Source organism: Lagenorhynchus albirostris, chromosome 1, assembly GCF_949774975.1.
Source record: "Lagenorhynchus albirostris chromosome 1, mLagAlb1.1, whole genome shotgun sequence".
Lineage (NCBI taxonomy): Eukaryota > Metazoa > Chordata > Mammalia > Artiodactyla > Delphinidae > Lagenorhynchus > Lagenorhynchus albirostris.
Window position 1 is genome coordinate 171,782,345 of NC_083095.1, and position 15,844 is coordinate 171,798,188.

A 15,844-nucleotide genomic window follows, 5' to 3' on the forward strand; every position below is an offset into this window, starting at 1 on the left:
TTCTGTCCATTGGACAGAATATGGGAACTCCTAGGGCTCTGGTGGCTTGTGCTAGTTTACACCGCCTCTGAGTAAACAGAATGTTCTGTCGAGAAAACAGTGGACGGAAGGTCCACTCAGTGATGGAGACCCATAGCTCAGAAGAAAGGAATACCTGCACCTAAATTTCCAGTTCTCCATTCTTTGTTTATATCCATCATCCTTCACAGCTTTTTCTCTCATAACCAAGGAATCTTTCCAGAGCCCCGTGCCTCCCCACATCTGTGAAGCACCTGCTTTTTCTCTCTCACATGACTCCTCTTACGTTTCAAGATTTCAGCAGTTGACCAATAGTATATTTAGCCAAATATCGTCAGCCCTTGCAGAGTGGGTTATAATAGTAAGCAAACTAGGAGTCCAAGAGGAGTTTGGCATATCTCCAGAAATTTCCAGGATAACTTGATACACACAAGTAGATATGCAAACGTGTATATGTATTTGTAGTTATATACAGGGATCATCTTTTCAACTGTTTTCTGAAAAAGAAAAAGGAAACGCTGGGGATGTGTATTAAAAAATTGTCTTTCCCTTGGTTAATTTTGCCTCCAGCTAATTAATATTCTTTGTACAGAGTTGTGTGAAAATCGGTGATGTTGATACGCAAAATGGAATGTGTTAGTAAGAGAATGGAAGAAAATGGTCCTGTCTCGGCACGCACAGTGTCTTTGAGGTTTGACGAATTTCGTGATGTGCCCATTGTTGGCAGTTAGCATGTTGCATTTCCCACGGCCTTCTAACCATCTGAGCGTTCACCTCCGCCATTTATTTCATACCCCAGGGAACGTTCTCTTCAGTATCAGTGCTCATTCATACTTTCAGCCATCTTTCCACAAACACATACTTTATGCCAGCGTTGCTACACCTCAGAGTTTTCCTAATGCTTAAACCATTAGGGGAACAAAACCGTCTCGTGAGGTAAGGAGGAGATAGGAGCCGGAACCGTCACATCCCTCTTCCCTCCTCACTCACCTGGAAGGTGTGTTTTCTTACACTGCTGCCCCTCTGCACTTTATTCTTCTAAGGCACTGATCTCTACTTTGTATTAAAAGTTGAGAGATCTGAAGTGTATTCAATATACACATATATATATATCTTCATATATATATATATATGAAGATATGTAACATATGTATTTGTATGAATGGCCTTGAGTTCTGAAGTGTAAATAATTTTCATATTTCTAACTAGATTACATACTTTGAGAGTGCAGTGTATTTTTTATTCTTTATTCCCCACAGCATTACTAGAATAATCTTACATGTTTATATATATATGCACTGCCTATGTGTGTTTGTATACATGTATGCACTTGTATATGTGTATTTGTGTATGTGTATGTACTTGCACATGGGCATTTGTATTTGTAAATGCTGAACAAGCAGTTGCTGGGTGAATGAGTATTACTGCAACCTAGTCTGTTTTTAATCCACTAAATGTCAGAGTTCCTTTTTTTCTGCTCTACCCTTTCGCTACTGGTTTACACAAACTAGAACTTGAAACTCAGAGCAAGGTGATCCATCCAACGTTAGAAATGTGACAAACCCATAAAACTGCATTTTAGCACATTGGCTTATTAACAGAGAGATAGTCAACAAACACCCAAGACGAACTCGGCCATCGTTACCTGTGTGTTGTGGTATTAAACCGAAAAATAATGTCAAATAAATGAAAATAACTTGCAATCAGATTGCAGTTCCACTGAAAACAATAAAACAGCTTGAAAGTTTGGATGTTTGACTTCTTTGAAAACTTGGCAAGACAGTCACTGAGTAATCAAGTTGGGTATAATGTTGACATGATACCTTAGAAGCCCAAGGAAAAGAAGACAGTTTTGAAGATCATGGTGCCCTTTAAGCATGTTCTGAAGGAAGCCAGCTCTCATTTGTTGAGTTTCATGGAGGATACGCTGTACCAAGAAGCATGGGAACCCCTGGGGCTCATTACGGACATTGTATACTTGGTCACTGAAGAAAGAGTATCGTGACATTTTTGTGGAACTTCTGCCCAATTTTAAGTTCTCAGATTCATCATCCCAGCTGAAAAGAGGTTCCTCTTAGCTGCCAGGGGTTATCATGCACCTAACAGACCTGTTCTGAAAGCTGACTTTGATGCCCAGTCTTCATAACTGGTTTGTAAAGTCCAAAAATATCAAATAACAACCAGCACAAATTTTGTGGATCAAGAATCTTTCGCCATTCTCGAGGCTCAGGCCCCCTCCCCTGCGTCATCTTCGTCCTGGGTTAATATGGACTCATGACATAGGATGAGATACTCTCAGCTATGTTGAGGTTGCATAAAATGTTATAGATGGGCTACACTTTGCAGCTAGTTGTAGCTCGGTAGTCGGCCTTGGTGATCTTTTTTCAGGGAAAAAGGAGTCTGCAGGCTGAAAGCAAGAAGACGATTTAAAGGATTGGTCCAACAATCTAGTTTTGTAGCTGGTTAGTTGAAAGAGCTGGCACTCTCAAAGCGCTGGCTTTCTGTTAATTCATAGATAAAACTTGGAGCAGATTTTGAGTAATATTTTGGATGGATATTGAATTTTGTGTCTTGTATTCGTGGACAAAACTCTAATTTTTTAAAAAAGTAGACAACCTGTGGTTTTTCAGACTTTTTTTTTTAACAGAAGGTACGGTTTATGTCCATGTGCAGACCTGTGTCCAGTTTAGTTATCCTCAGGTTATCCTGTTTTATCCAGGTCCCTTGCCTCTCTCCTTCCTGCTTTGTTTTTAAGAATTCACTGCCAGTTGGGCTTTCCTGGTGGCACAATGGTTGCGAGTCCGCCTGCCGATGCAGGGGACACGGGTTCGTGCGCCGGTCCGGAAAGATCCCACGTGCCGCGGAGCGGCTGGGCCCGTGAGCCATGGCCGCTGAGCCTGCGCGTCCGGAGCCTGTGCTCCGCAGCGGGAGAGGCCACAACAGTGAGAGGCCCGCGTACCACAAAAAACAAAAAAAAACAAAAAAAAAAGAATTTACTGCCAGTTAAATATGTCCATCATTGTGTGGTCAAGAACAAGGAAGAAAAAGGAAAGATGATCTACGTTACTTCTTGCAAAAGAGGTAATTGTTTCTGAAGATCTAATATTTAAAATAAGCTCCTAGGTAGAGTTTAATTATGGTTATCTTCTCTATTTGTACCAGTTTTTATAAGCAGGTTAAGCTTTTAAGAGGGCAAAGGAGTTATGCAAGAGGGTAGACTATCAAGAGAAGGAAATCCGGACATACTTGCATCGCAGTGAGGCTGAATTGGCTCAAGAGCACGGCCAAGGAAGGAAAACAAACCACCTTCATAATTCAGCAAATGTGGGCCATCCAGGTGGTATCTCAGAAACCCACTTGATCCTGAAGACGCACGGGAGTGTGTATTAAAACAGTGACAGGGCCCTATGAAATTGTCTTTGTGTTATAAATTTTCAATTGCAGGAAGTTACAGCTCATTCAAGTTCTAATATCCATAATCCAGGCTGACAGCAGCAAAGTCACTCCACCGGCAAAAGACCGAAATAGGAAGCGGTGCTAACTGCGCGCCTCGGAGGAAACGTGACACGGTCTCAGCTAGTCCCGTGTCCAGGGGGTGTCATAGGACACAGGAGAACAGGGCCACCAAGGGGACCTTTAGGTCTTTGTGAGTCACGCATCCAAAATATTGGTCATCTGTACAGTGACGTGTGCTTTGTTGAGGCACCAGCAGACTTTCTCAGCCTCACAACAAGACAGATGAGGATTCTGAATAGTCTCAGAGGTGGTACTGGTGATTCCTTGTATCAAACGCTCAGTATAACAAAGGTGGTGGCAGAAATGTTGGGCTCAATGTGAGTGATGAAAATACCGTTAATTAAGAAATGCTGTTATGTTTGAAAGTCTAAAACTGGAAGAAGCTTAAAGAAGACAGCTGGGCTACATGTGTGCTCTCTCCTAGAATTCCAGTGAGCTTTTCATCGTCAAGTAGGAAAGAAGGAAATGTAGAAGTCTAAGGAAGAAGGCGAGCACATCTCATTTCCCCTAAAGAGATCCTTGAGTGCACAAGGAACTGCGGAAGAAGAGGGCAGCCGGATAAAATAACAGGTTTTTGGAGCCTTGAAATTGACAGAGGTCAAGAATTTAGATTTTTTTTTTGACTATCAGAATCTGAAAAGCTAGAGCCATCAAGTGCCCTTCATTCAAATATTGATCCCCTCATTCAAATACTGACCCACGATTCAAATGTTGACCTTTCTCATCATTGAAATACTGATTCTTTGATCCAGCAGCTTCTACTTTGGGACTAAGAAGAACAATAAAAATACAAGGTTCTTCGCGTTTCACAATTTAGAGGGCTGTCCAATGATGCTGTAATCAAAGGTGACAGTACTGATCACTGTGAAAGGGAAGTCTTGTTCATATATGTACAAGATATAGAATATGTAATAAATGTCTGAACAAAAGAGCAAACGTTATATTCCTTAAAAAACAAAAGGGAAATAAGTGTGTTAGGCTACCCTAAGAGACATTTATATCACTACCATCCAGTATCATTAGCCCTGCTTTGTAGAGGAAATCTGAATCTCAAAAGGGCCAGGCAACTTCTGTGCTGATTATTTCCCACCCTGTAGCACCTCCTCACCTGTAGCACCTGCCCCACTTGTAACATCTGCCCCTCACTTCGCTTTTGTCTTCACACGCCCAGTGTCTTTTCCCCAAGGGTCCAGTAAAAGACACAGCCTCCTTACAGAAGAGGAGTAATTCCTTAGGGCTGAACCTGCAAAGAACTTTGAAATCTTTAAAGAACGCCCCCTCCCCAGGTTAGCAGGTGTTGAACAGAGGCTGAAAAATTCAATGTTTGCACAACAAATCTTGTATTTTCACAGTTGCCTGTCACAATTAGTTTCTCTGTGTATTTTCTGGTTACAGCTGTATGTTATTGGATATTTTCCGAAGTGCACAGAATTACTAGCATAGCAACACTTGCATATGTTTGGCTAAGGATGTCAGTTAGCCGTCTAAAGAGAGCTGAATGCCACTGTCCTCCCCTCTCTCCTGCCTGAATGAAGGGCATGTTGCAGTCAAGCCCAGCGTTGAAACCAAATGAAAAGGTGCTGCCCTGCCGGAGGGCTTTGCCTCTGCCCTTTCCCAGTGAGTGTACACGTACTGTTCAGAGAGCTGTGTGTACACCCCACAGATCTGCTTATTCATAGTAAAACGGTGTGGTGGGTTTGCTCTTGGGCGCTCGGGAAGCACCAGTGCCAAAGGAGCAGGTAGTCAAGTGTTGCCTCAAAAAACTGTGTCCCCTTGGGAACTGGAGATCACCACAGGGAAGGCTTTCAGTAGAACCGGTTCTTACCTGACCGAAGTTGTGGGGCATTGGTTTGATTGGGCATCAGTGTGGGTCTCCCAAGTTCCCTTTCAGCATCTCTCATTCGCAGAGTCACCCACGGGTGAGCTGGTCCTCCATGCTAGGGGCTGTATGTCTGCTTTGTTTAGACTTTCTAGATACCTGCTGAGGATTGACCAAGTGAACACTTGTTTCTAAGTTTCTGTGCTTCTGTTGGCAGTGGGATCTGAAAAGTAGAGCAGGAGGAGAGAATCAGGAACACATGGCTAACGTGTCCTTCCTCGGTGCCTCCACCCACGCAGAGAGGGTCCCCCTGGTGGGAGGAGGTGGGGAGATCTGGCCGCTTCCTTTTAAGTAATTGAAATAACTTTGGCCAGTGACTCCAGAGGATAGAACCCAAATCACAGTGTCTAGCGTCAGTGCTGTTGGAAATCTCACATTTTCACGTGATTCTCAAATGCCAATTCTTGCAGCTTCACAGACTTCTAATAGGTTAGGCGTTTATATAGACTGATGCTCTGAGGGGTGGGTGACACCATGGGAAGACTGGAATCCCTGGTCCTGACTCACATGCACTTTCCTACACCAACCAGTTGTGGTATAATGTGCTGTAATATTATTTTAAACATTCTCTTAACTTGAAATACTGCCTAATTTTTTTTCCCACAGTGCCCTTGCTGTCTCTGTGCTTGTTTCAAAATAATTTCTATACAGCTTCTATATTAACCTGTACACCTTTTTTTTAAAAGCAATTTCTCCCTTCCCTGACATGTCTTTTTTGGGTACATGACATGAGGTAGTTTGGGTCAGGAGCTGGGACCAAGTGCACGGCTTGTACGTTATGTTTCTTTTGGTTTGTCAAAAAGAAAAAAAAACAAGGACTCATGTTGTAAAAAGGCATTGCTTCTAATTTGACTCCACAATAGCTCACAACTTAGCAAACAGATTTTCTAAAATGAGAATTAATTTTATCAGTGCCCAAGAAAAACCCTGGCCTTTCCAAGAAGTGTTAAAACATCCAGTCATTTTCTCCTCCATCTCAAGGGAAAATAGAACCTTAGGTCACAGAGCAAGGGGTGCTCTAAGCTGCTGTGTACTTCTAAATGTTCTCGTTTATCTTTCCTTTGTAAACTTCATCATTATACTGCTCCCCTGAATTTTGGTAAAATAGCATGGGTTCCCCTGACCAAAGACCTTGTGCAGAAGTCCTGGCAGAAGCTGGATAATATTGGTGCTTGTCTAAATTTGGTCTCAGGTTTCTAAGTACCAGCATCCCTTGGGGCGGGGGTATGTAGATTCCGGGATCTCTCTCCAAGTCTGTGGAATCAGACTCTCTGGGCATGGCGCCTGGTATTTTGCACTTTTACCAAGCTCTCGGGTGATTCTTAGCCCTTTGACAACAACTAGATCCATTCAGCAAATATTCATTATGGTCTGTAACGTACCAGGCACCTCCTTAGATCCTGGGAATAGAAAGACGCTCAAAAACAGATGCGGAGCCTGAATGTGCTGCTTTATACTTGCTTAGAAATGTGACGCGGCCTTGGATGGTGAGGTTCAGAAAGATGCCTGAAAACCTGGAGCTGACATGTTCAGTCAATCAGCCAATTAGCCAGTATTTATCCAGTTCCTAAGGGAGAGGCACTGTGCTAAGCACTTCAGGTGATGAAGAGTGTAACATGGTTTCCAGGCTTCCAGGAGCTTCCAGTCAGGTTGGGAGAACAGCATCTGCAAAGTTAAATAATAGGAGAGGAGTCGATTAATTCACTACTACAAGGAAACCATCATCTAATGCGTGATTAATCTCTAAGTGAGTGATACTGACAGTAACTATTAATGTCTTAAGTGTCACTCTTTCTTTGCTCCAAGTTTCCTTCCATCTGGATTTTTCTCCATCGTGAGTCCATCCTACATCTAGAATTCCTTTTAGAAAAATCTAATGTATAATTAGCCACTAAAAAACATTTCATACTGCACTGTAGAATGTTTGGGATTTTTGAAACAGACTACCTCTGCTCAGATCATCCTGCTGATTTAAGATTTATCCAGCTGTAAAGCAGAGGTTAATTACCTAATTATGTAGAGGTATACTCAGATAAAACAGACACTTTGTGATTCTCAAAATGCTACCTAGTTTGAATATGTGTATATATGTGTATATACATAGGCATGGCCTATTTGTACGAGTATGTATATATTTACTTATGTATATATTACACATAAACACATACGAAAAATCCAAGGAGGCGGAAGACAGGCTTGGAAAACGTGTGATTCCAGAATACATTAACTCAACTGAAAGTTATGATATAGGAACTTCTTGATCATTTGAGATATTAGAGATTGCTACGGGTTGGCTTTGCAGAGGAAACTGGAATATCCTCTCGAGAATTTTGAAAAGGCCAGTAGATTAGAGTGAGTTAGAAATGTTCTGTGTACTACTCTCCAATTAGCTCTCCTGGGATGGCCTTGCTGTGATTTAAGTACCCTGAATTTAAGGCACATCTGGGGGAGTTGGATGCTTATAAACCCCAGAGGGCAGAGGCTGTATCAATGCAGCGGTTTAATACTTTTAGAGTCAAGATGGTTCTTGCCGGGCTCTCTCTCTTTTCTGTGTGGCCATGGGACTTAATTCTTAGACTCAGTTTTCTCGTCTATACTTATCTAAGAGGGATATAGAAAATATTAAATAAGTTAATAGACGTTAAGCCCTCACCCAAAGGTCTGGCAAAAAATTAAGCTCTCAAGAAATATGAGCTCTGATTATTGTCATCATCGTTTATTGTTTGATAGAAGGATCCACTGTATATTTATTTATTTGCCTTTCTCTAAAAAAGTAAGACAAATTAGGTTCTACAAAATAACACACTGGCCTTTTTCAACAACCAGTTCTACATGTATTTCAGCAGGTGGGAAAACTTTTTAAAATAAAATTATCCATGTTCTCTCAGTTATCCAGAATCTTGGAATTGTGGAGGCAAGCTTCAAATGTGTTTCCTTGTGATCTGTACCCAAAGGAGGGTATGGCTTTCCAAATGCGTTACTTAGTAAAGCATAGTGCGTATACCCACCAGTATACCGTCCTCAATTTAGGATGATAAAAATAATTGGAACAAAGTTAGCAGAATGTGAAGCTGTCCTGAAGCAGAATGTAAGAATTCCCATAAAAGAGGCCTGGCATTATCGACAGTAACGATGTTGGGATTTTCACTTCCCAGCAGCTGGGGTTTCTTGGAGCTGTTTACATGTGCAATATTAGAACATTGCTAAAAGATAAACTGAGACACAGGATGGAATCACCTTTGCCCTGAGGCTCAGGCCTAGGACCCAGAGGGGACCTGGCCATTCTGGATGACATTTCCCAGGTGGACCACCTGGAGCTGTCAACGAGCCAGGCCCAACTTTGAGCTGAAGCACAGGGAACTTCTGAGAAGTCGGGCGGTTAAAAGCCACGTGACTCTCACATGCTTGTCCTGTGTTTCTTCCTGGAGAGACTTTATTCACTCCACAGACACATGTTCCGAAAGCATAGAATGTTCAGGATTGTGCCAGGTGCGTGGTGGTTACCAAAACGAGCCTGACCCTCAGAGAATTTATAATCTAACAGAAAGCAGTAGCCTGAAGACATGCTCCCGGATTTCTGTTTTAAAAAGGTGTGGGCAGGTGTCGTCAACTGCCTGTGAATGTGTATCGAAACCTTGTCGTTTTTCTTTGGGGCATCAAGATACTAAAATGTGTTCAGACCATCTCTTGAGAAACAGAGCTGTGTTCTCCCTCCTAAACAGTCTATAATGATTTAAGACGGAACCTTGGGTGCTGTGGTCAAGAAAGGCCATAAATTATCAAGTCTAAGTGAAAGGTAGTGCTTATCGTGTAACTCGAGCCTGGAACGTATTGAAGGCATTAAGTGCAATGGTATGTGACTGAACTGATGGGAATTAATGTGTAATTACTGTTTTTTACAGTATGGTTATAGTGATTATGGTCTATTTATTCTATTTTCCTTTGGAAATACAGTATAATGTAATTATAATTAATAACTCTAAAGATAGGCTCAATTACTTAAGTCATGAAAATGAATTACCGTCATCACATCGAGAATTTTTCAACCACCCCGTATAGAGTATCTACAGAAACAGTAATGCTTCTGAGAATATTACATGTAAAGAAACTGAAATGAATAAATGCTGAGTTTACTCTGAAATCAGCACAGTTTTAAACAATGAAAAAAATTATCAGAATTTTGTAGTTTGCTGTTACCTTTAAATCCTTTTAGATGTTTTGTGAATCTTCACCTTTTAGTTTTAACTATAAATTTTTAAATTATAGAAATTACATTTCCAGAAAGCTTGTCTTGGCAAAATGTAATTTAAAATAGTTTTAAAACCATGAGACAAGAAATCCAGGATTATTTTTGAACCATTAATCTACTTTCTGAGAAATATTTTTAAATGACTAAAAAACCTTTCATTAATATTAATGGCATTATGTTCTAAAAGGGGCCATATTAATGTTTCCTTATAAATATTTCAGTTACTTTTTAAGGGTGAAACTTCCATGCAGATTATGTGATTTTTATGTAAAAAGGAAGCCTACAGGGAAGAACTTCCGATCACCAAAGTTTGTAAGTTATTTCATTGCAGTTCATATGTATGTTTTCCCGTTATTATTCGGGTAGCTTCTTTAGGGTGCAGTGACTCCATGGGAGAGCTCAGAGGAATCCTGAGTCTTCTAGGTTATATAACCTATCAGATCTTTACCTTTTTCCTCTTTCCTCTTCTCTTTCCTCCCACCCCCCGTATCTAGTTCCTTATCCTGGAAATTTCATTCAAGTGCCTATCCTTTATCCCCCTTTTCCATCCCCAGCCCCCCAAATTAGGCCTCATGGTTCAATTATGTTTTATTCAACAAACCCCCTTTCAAGTCATACACACCAGTCACTCAATGAATCCTTCCATTCTGCCTAATTACATCGCTTCCTCACCACCTTCAATTTCTCATCAGTGTTCTTTTTTAGGAGGTTAAAGTCAGACATGGCTTCTTGGGATTTTACTTAAAGTAGAAATAAAAACAGACATTTCCAGTTTTTATAGGGCGGTGAGCCTAACATACTGATATTTTGGAAAACAGCCTCACAGCTTAATCAATTAATCAAAAATGCTGAACAGTAACTAAACTTGGCTTAAAAGAAATCTAGTCGGTAGGTTTTCACTCTTCCCCAGTTGTAGGAACCCGAAAGGTCAGGAATCACATTTTTATGTTTTAGAGTTCTTCTGATGAGGGTCCGCTTTCTGCTACCAAGTACGCGTCTCCATGAAATACTGCAGACGTGGAATAGTCTTCCCTTCTACCCCTGTCTACCGTTTAGCCTCAGACAGGTCTCTTCAGTGGTTATATTCACTTTGACGAGATGCATTTCATTGTATGAGAACATATTTTTAATCCTTTTTTATTATTATTTTTGGCTTCATTGGGTCTTCGTTGCTGCGTGTGGGCTTTCTCCAGTTGCGGTGAGCGGGGGTTACTCTTTGTTGCGGTGTGCGGGCTTCTCATTGCGGTGGCTTCTCTTGTTGCAGAGCACGGGCTCTAGGCATGTGGGCTCAGTAGCTGTGGCACGTGGGCTCAGTAGCTGTGGCTTGCGGGCTCTAGAGCGCAGGCTCGGTAGTTGTGGCACACAGGCTTAGTTGCTCCGCGGCATGTGGGATCTTCCCGGACCAGGGATTGAACCCGTTTCCCCTGCATTGGTGGGCAGATTCTCAACCACTGTACTACCAAGGAAGTCCCATATTTTTAATCTTAAGCAATATTTTGACATGTTGCAAAAACATACAAAATACTCAGTTCTTCTGTCACGTAGATGTAGCTCTTTGACAGCTAATGTCTTTGCATGTGTTAAACTATAATAATTTTCTGGAATAATACCCATCGCTTATTTCCATTAAAAACAGAGTTACTAACTTTATGTTTTTTAAATTCATCCACAGTCATTCATTCAGTACAAAACCGTCTGCCCTCGCCCTGTGCCAGGCACTGTGCTGAGCTCTGGGAATGCAAATCTGAGGGCCTGATCCCTTTGTCAGGCAGCTACCTACCCTCGGGGCCGGGTATGTGGTGTGTGTCACTGCAACACTGCTTCCTAACCTGTTCAGGAGCTAGGGACTGGAGTAGGAGAGAGGAGTTCTCTGAGGAGTGTGTCAAAGGCAAATAGGATTTGGCCGAATGAATGGAGCTGGAGGACAGTGGAAGAGTGAGTTTGGTCTGTATGGGACCAGCACGTCTGGAGCAGACTTTGAGGGGCAGAGTGGTGAAAGAAAGGCTCTGGAATTAGCCACAGACTAGCTCCTGAAAAGCCTTGATCTTCCCCAGAAGTTTGGAGATTATCTAAAAGACCTGGAGCAACAGAGGCAGATTCACATCCTTCAAAGATCCCTTTGGGAACCAAGTGGTGAATGAATGACTGTGTCCAGACTAGACAGCCCTGGAGTGGGAGGGCGTACAGAGCAATGGGCCTTGGTTCCTCAGGCCCTTTGCTGTTGCCTTTGAAGTGCAAAATAGTTAATAATTGCATATTTATTTAGATCCCGATGTGCCTCCATAGATGAAGTTGAGAATCCAAAGATCTCTTGGACCTGGATCCTGCCCTCAAGACACTTAGAGTCAAATCAGAAAGATGATCACATAATGTATGGTATAGAGTGTTTTAATCGTTTGCAGAGGACTGTCCCATTCAGTATGTCTTTTGAGACTTGAAACGACTGTGATCTGTCACATGCTTACAGACATTTCATTAGTGAAAGACTGTACCCTAGATTTCTCCATGTCTTGTGGGCCTACTTAGAAGCAGTGGAGCTCCAACTCCAACCAGTACCTTTGGCCCCATAGCTTGTGGTCTTGCCACTATACTGGACTGTATAAATAATAAATATCCAATAATTAGGTAACTATATAAGATGAAAATATATGGGATACATAAATTGTGATTATTCATCAGATGGCTTACATAGACAAAAACTATGTGGTGAGTTTGGAGAAGAATTAATTATTGTGTGTCTTTTTTTTTTTTTTTTTTGTGGTACGCGGTTCTCTCACTGTTGTGGCCTCTCCCGTTGCGGAGCACAGGCTCCGGACGTGTAGGCTCAGCGGCCATGGCTCACGGGCCCAGCCGCTCCGCGGCATGTGGGATCCTCCCGGACCGGGGCACGAACCCACGTCCCCTGCATCGGCAGGCGGACTCTCAACCACTGCGCCAGCAGGGAAGCCCTATTGTGTGTCTTGAATGGTAATTTGCTTCTTGATGGAGTAGGAAGCTAATTCTGGGCTACAGAAGTGAATGATGAAAGGAGCAGAGGCAGACGATGGGATAGAAAAGTTTGTGCCTGAGGGTTCTTGTAGGGAAAATAGGGAAAGAACTGGAATTTTCAGTTGGATCCAATGGTGAAGAATTTGAATGTCAAGATTAAAAGTATATGGGCTCTCCCTGAGAGAGTGGTGACCTCAGGGGCTTATAAACACATAAGTAGGAAAAAAGACCTTGGCAGTGGTGCGTGGAATGAATGGGCAGGTGAGATGGAAGGTCAGGTCGTTTAGGAAGACATTACAGTAAAGCCAAGGCATGTCCTCCCTCCCCTGGGAGAACTTCCTTCCACCTGCTTCTTTATTTCTTCTGTTCTGTCTCGTGTTTCTTCTATTCTGTCTCATGTGCCTCTAATTGTCACACATGCATTCCACGTTTCTTCCGTATTTAAGTTGATAAAGATATTTCCCTTAGCCTGCCGATTCCTAAGGTGGTTCTGTCTGTCACTTTTTTGTAATCCTAACATCGAGTTCAATAAACTATTTTGATGCTTTTTAGTAATTATGATTCCAGTATAGGGTTACATTTTATTGCATTTCACTTTATTGCACTTTGCAGATAATGCATTCTTTTTTAAAAATTGAAGATTTGTGGCAACCCTGTGTTGTCAGACGACAGTTAGCATTTTTTTAGCAATACATTATTTTTAATTAAGGTATGAACATTGTTTTTTTTAATAAATTTATTTATTTATTTATGGCTGTGTTAGGTCTTCGTTGCTGTGCACGGTCCTTCTCTAGTTGCGGTGAGTGGGGGCTACTCTTCGCTGCTGTGTGCGGGCTTCTCATTGTCGTGGCTTCTCTTGTTGCAGAGCACAGGCTCTAGGCACGCAGGCTTCAGTATTTGTGGCACTTGGGCTCAGTAGTTGTGGCTTGCGGGCTCTAGAGTGCAGGCTCAGTAGTTGTGGTACACGGGCTTAGTTGCTCCGCGTCATGTGGGATCTTCCTGGACCAGGGCTCGAACACGTGTCTCCTGCATTGGCAGGCAGATTCTTAACCACTGCGCCACCAGGGAAGCCCTGAACATTGTTTTTTAGGACATAATTGCACACTCAATAGACTAACAGATGTATTGTGAACATAACTTTTATATGCACTGGGAAACCAAAAAATTTGTGCCACTCGCTTTACTGCAATATTCACTTTATTGCAGGGGTCTGGAACCCAACTGCAGTTATCTCTGAGGTGAGCCTGTGTCCTGAAATTTTCAAACCCCTGAAATGCTAGGTTTTTGGAAAGAAACACATTCACATCTCTCCAGGTCCTGGGGACCCTACCACTGCAGCTTGAGGTCTCAATTCTTTTTCCTTTCTCTTCACGTTACCTGTTGGCCTGGCTGACTTACCCCTCCAGCCAGGTAATTCTTGCCCTTACTGTGTTGCTACCTCCATCAGCATGTAGGATATCTGCGTTTGGAATGATTTTCACCCCAGATGAATCAGTTGGAAGTTTTCTAATACGCATGCCGCTTTTTTTTCTCTTCTTCCCTTATTTCTCATCCGTTGCATCCCTCACATTGGTTACCTTAGCCCCGTGAATACCCGGCAGTATTTCATGCTGTTTATTCCCGAGTTCAAAACCCTCATCTAAGACACCAGTCTAGGTCTTCCCTTAACCTTTTCAGTGCTTTGCCGAACATCCCTTTATATTTGGAAATCTCTAGAAATAGCTTTGCATATATGGTCATCTTTTTTTTTTTTTTTTTTTTTTTGCGGTACGCGTGCCTCTCACTGTTGTGGCCTCTCCCATTGCGGAGCACAGGCTCCGGACGCGCAGGCTCAGCGGCCATGTCTCACGGGCCCAGCCGCTCCGCGGCATGTGGGATCTTCCCGGACCAGGGCACGAACCCGTGTCCCCTGCATCGGCAGGCGGACTCTCAACCACTGCGCCACCAGGGAGGCTCTATGGTCATCTTTTATTCAACTATATTTCTCTTTGAAGGCTACCTCTGACTTAAAAACAAAATCAGAGTGGGGGTGGAATGTCTTTACATTATTCCTCAAAAAAGGGAAACTATTCAACAAAATGCACAGACATGCAGGAGTCAGCTCTTTGAATACTACAGTATAGTCACGGCACCGCCATATGCCAGTGGCATCCCTGTATGGACCAGGAGAGCTACTTACAGCATTTCCAGTGTTAATGCCCAGCTACGTGTAACATTTTCATTTTCAGGTTCACTCTCTAGGCGTCTAGTTGGTGTGCTTCATATGGGCATTATCTCGTGAAAATGCCACATTTCCTGACATTGGAACAAAGTTTCAGTGTAATTGCCTCTAAAAGACAGTCTCAGCTCTGCGTTTACAGCTCAGTACCTTGCTTGTCTGTGTCAGGGTCGGAAAGGCTGCAGGCATGTAAGAGAGGAAGAAAAAACATCTGTCCCCCAGGCTCATAGTGATTTGTGTATTTGGGCAAGGAGGCAAAATGTCCAACTTATAGTTTGTTGTTGCTTTAATAGATTTAGCTGTGGGATGTCATCTGCTCAGGACAGAGCAGAGTGCTGCGTGCAGTGTTTACTCTCTGGCTCCACAGATGGGCAGTATGTAGCTTCCGGTAGAATCATCCTGCTTGTTTTACTTTGTTCTCCAGACTCCTTTGTTAGTTTCATCTTGAGCAAGCAATTTACAAAGGAAAGAAACTTGAGGAACAAATTGACAGGATCCTTGATTGATTTTCTTTTTTTTTTTTTCTTAGAGCATCTTCTCAACCCTCTCTAACTGTGAGGCCTTCATAGGGATGTGCTGATTGCGGGGCCGGGGAGTTGAAAATACACTACACACCAAGGCTCCCTTGTTGATTTCTGTGTTGAAGCCAAGGCAGCTTGATAGAACTTGAATTTGACTAAATCCAGCCACTTAGCGTAACTGTCTGCATCCCCATCCCCACAGTGCAGTAGCCCAAGGTAATCTGCTTGTCAGGCACTTTCCTTTATGATCCCAGCAAGTCCCACATTCTGGAAGCAAATGTTGTATTTACCATAATCCACGAAAGGAAAAAAGCCCAGGCTAAAAATACGAAACAGAACAAATGTAAAACATTGCTGCCACTCCAGTCCTGTAATTGGTCCATAAATGAGTCTCCGGCATCTGTGTGGCAGAGATACTTTTATGTGTCATTGAAAGAGCTGGCTGTGCTTCAGAT

The 15,844-nt window shown here is 42.5% G+C and overlaps 1 protein-coding gene across 4 annotated transcripts in view; it reads left to right on the forward strand.

Annotated features, from left to right (window-relative positions):
- Positions 1–15,844, forward strand: part of CELF2 (CUGBP Elav-like family member 2) — a 527,802-nt gene that overhangs the window by 323,470 nt on the left and 188,488 nt on the right. The window lies entirely within an intron of this gene.